Here is a 3,823-nt window from a genome sequence, read left to right on the forward strand (position 1 = left end):
TTATTCAGAGAAGAATTAAATTAATTTAGCATTAAAATAAAAACTGTCTGCCTTTGTATTTGGGGCATGCTGTAGTTTCATCCATTCCAACGTGATGAGATGTGAGAGCAGAAGGGATAGGATTAATACTTTGCCATTCAGCGCCTTGAGCCTGCTCCACTATTTAACAATTGTTTTGAGTGGTAGATTCTTGGTTAGTAAGGGTGTCAGGGGTTATAAGGAGAAGGCAGGAGAATGGGGTTGAAAAAGAAAGATAGATCAGCCACGATTGAATGGCGGAGTAGACTTGATGGGCCGAATGGCCTTATTCTGCTCCTATAACTTATGAACTTATGAAATTGTAGATGATCTTCTACAAATACCCTGCCCTTCCCAAAAAACATTTGATTACTTTAATATTCAGAAATGTTTTTAATTCAATGACTGACCCTCTGGGGTAAAGAATTCCAAAGATTCCTTACCCTCGAAGAGAAGAGTTTTTCTCCCCATTGATGGAGACCTACCTTGTTTCAGACACCTAAACTATGGGAGGCTTCCTCTCCACATAAACCATGTCTATCATTGTAAACATGTCGTACATACAATTAGATCACCTTTCATTCTTCTAAAATCCAAAGAATAGGGAACTAGCATATTCAACCAAACACAACAAGCTGGAGTAACTCAGTGGGACAGGCAGTATCTCTGGAGAGAAAGAATGGGTGACGTTTTGGATCAAGACCCTTCTTCAGACTGGGTCAAGAGGGCATATTCACCCTCTGGGCATTTTCAACCTCTCCTCTTATGATAGGCTCATCATCCCAGGAACCAGTCAGGAGGAAATTCACTGCACTCCCTCTGCAGAAAGTATATTCCTTTTTAGGTAAGGGGACCAAACTCTTATACAATTCTCCAGATGTGTACGTAACAAGCCCCCATGTAATTGTAGAGATCAAGTAACTTGGGGGAGTTGAATCTGAGGATAGGTGGTGAGTTAATCTGTGAGTCAGGAATGATCAGTGACTTGGATACCTGTGAGCTTGATGGGTTAGGGTTATGAGCTGGGGGGTCAATTGATTAATCAGGCTGCTGAGAAGGAGAAGGATCGGAGGTAATTTGGAGACATCTGGGGGACAATCGATCAGTTTGTGATGAGTCACCGAGCTGAGGTCAGAGAAAAATTGGCATCTTTACTGTTGGACTAGTTTTCTTGCAATAAACATTTGAGTGATGGATACTTAGGAGAAAACAGGAAAAGGGCATCGAGAAAATCTGATAGAAAGCTTTTAAGCAATGAAATAACATAATCAGATGGGGTAAGGGTTGCAGAGTGAATGACATGGCTGGTGCTTTGAACTGCTGCCTCACATCTCCAAAACTCAGAATCAATCCTGACCTTTGGGGTTGCTTTTGCAGAGTTTGTACGTTCTACCTGTGACTGTGTGGATTTCATCCAGGTGCTCTGATTTACTTTAACTTTGCAAAGATGCTTGGATTGGAACGTTACTTGCCCGTGGTTACTTGCCAGTGGAGTAGAATGAATGGTAGAATTAATGGGAATGTGTGGGAAATATTTACAGGAAAAAATTATGGGGGAATGGAATTGCTCTGTGACTGGGATAGAGCCAATGGGCTGAATAGTCTCAGTTTCATTATCAGTTTAGTGTTTTGTCACGTGTACCAAGGTACAGTGAAAAGCTGTGGTTGCATGCTAACCAGTCAGTGGAAAGACAATCCATGATTACAATCAACCCATTCGCAGTGTACAGATACATGATAAGGGATTAAGAAGGAACTGCAGATGCTGGAAAATCGAAGGTACACAAAAATGCTGGAGAAACTCAGCGGGTGCAGCAGCATCTATGGAGTATTTTTTCGGCTGGGGTCCGAACTGGGAGGTAGGGAACTGGAGCTGAAGAAGGGTTGAGTCTGGTTGGGGAACTGGGTCTGAAGAAGGGTTTCGGCCCGAAACATTGCCTATTTCCTTCGTTCCATAGATGCTGCTGCACCCACTGAGTTTCTCCAGCATTGTTGTGTACCTACATGATAAGGGAATAAGGTTTAGTGCAAGGTAAAGCTAGTAAACTCCGTTCAAAGATAGTCTGAGGGTCCCCGATGAGGTAGATAATCGTTCAGGGCTATTCTCTGGTTGGGGTAGGATGGTTCAGTTTCCTAATAAGTTGCCTCCTTTACTTTCATAAGGAAGTATGGAAATATAAGAAAGCTGCCTCCACTTGAATGTAATCCAAAGCAAGGGGGCATAAGCATAAGTGAGCCACAGAGTATTAGAGAACAGGTTTATCTACACAACATGTACTTCTTCCCCATGCAGGCATACATTTCAGACATGTGGTCAGTAACTATGCCTCTGAACAGGAGCCTGGATGCTTTTGATCAAAGACTTTTGCACTGGATACAGCACCTGCACTTCAATGAGAACATCATTAACACCAAGGACCTTTGTGGAACAATGTATTCAGCAGTGTCTGAGACAGTCGGCCCAAGGGCTACATTATTCAGGATGTATAGCTTGGGCCACTCATACAATCGTTAATGGTCTGCTGCAAGATTGGAGAAAAGTTGAGAGCAGACTATGGTTACTAAGAATAAACATATTCGAAGGTAGACACAAAATGCCGGAGTAACTCAACGGGTGAGGCAGCATCTCCGGAGAGAAGGAATGGGTGACGTTTCGGGTCGAGACCCTTCTTCAGACTGATGTCAGGGGAGGGGCCAGGACAACGATAGAACGTAGTGGGAGAACTGGGAAGGGGGAGGGGATAGAGAGGGAAAGCAAGAGCTATCTGAAGTTAGAGAAGTCAATGTTCATGCCACTGGGGTGTAAATTACCCAAGCAAAATATGAGGTGTTGTTCATTCAATTTGTGCTGGGCCTCACTCTGCCAATGGAGGAGTCCCAGGACAGAAAGGTAAGATTGGGAATGGGAGGGGGTGTTGAGGTGTTGAGCCACCGGGAGATCAGATAGGTTAAGACGGACTGAGTGGAGGTCAGATAGGTTAAGATGGACTGAGCGGAGGGAGGTTCATAAACATATTTGAGGTGTTCTTCAACTCAGCATGTCAATGAGTATAAGGAAGGGTCTCATCTGGAGTGTTGCATGAAGGCTTGACTTAAGACATTAAAACTTCTTTGCACAAAGTTGATAGACCATGTAATTTACAGCTGCTTGTTATGGCTGAAATAGGCAAACTTATGGTTGGCTTCAGAAGTGAATAAACAGATACAGGGATGGGATGGTAAGATGAGAGTATAAATATTAGCAAAGACCAAAGGGAAATATTTAATAGGAATCTGAGAAGTAACTTTTTTACGCAAAGGGTGGTGGGTGTGTGGAACGAGCTGCCAGAGGAAGTAGTCGAGGCACGGACTATTGCAATGTTTAAGAAACAATCAGACAGGGACATGGATAGGACAGGGTTAGATGGAAATAGGCCAAACGCAGGCAGGTGGGACAAGTGTAGATGGGACACGGTGGTCGGTATAGGCAAGTTGGGCTGAAGGACCTGTTTCCATGCTGTATAACCCAATAACTCTGGAATGGTCTTTTTAAGTGTTATTAATTGATAATCATGGCAATTCTGTATCATGTCTGACTTTCCAAAGGTAAGGACTTGTTGAGATACAATCACTTTTCATTAATGTAATTTAGAACTTTTGCACTGGACATTCAGTCAAAGTAGACTAAATGTAGTATATTGGCACATTAATATAAGATTGAAATGGAATAATGACACGGGTCCGTATCCAAGGTTAGAGTTCGTAGACTTTTATTTAGGTATTATAAATGTAAAAATATTAGGATTCAAGTTATTTGAGAAAATTA

The sequence above is a fragment of the Amblyraja radiata genome, chromosome 4, assembly GCF_010909765.2.
Source record: "Amblyraja radiata isolate CabotCenter1 chromosome 4, sAmbRad1.1.pri, whole genome shotgun sequence".
Classification (NCBI taxonomy): domain Eukaryota; kingdom Metazoa; phylum Chordata; class Chondrichthyes; order Rajiformes; family Rajidae; genus Amblyraja; species Amblyraja radiata.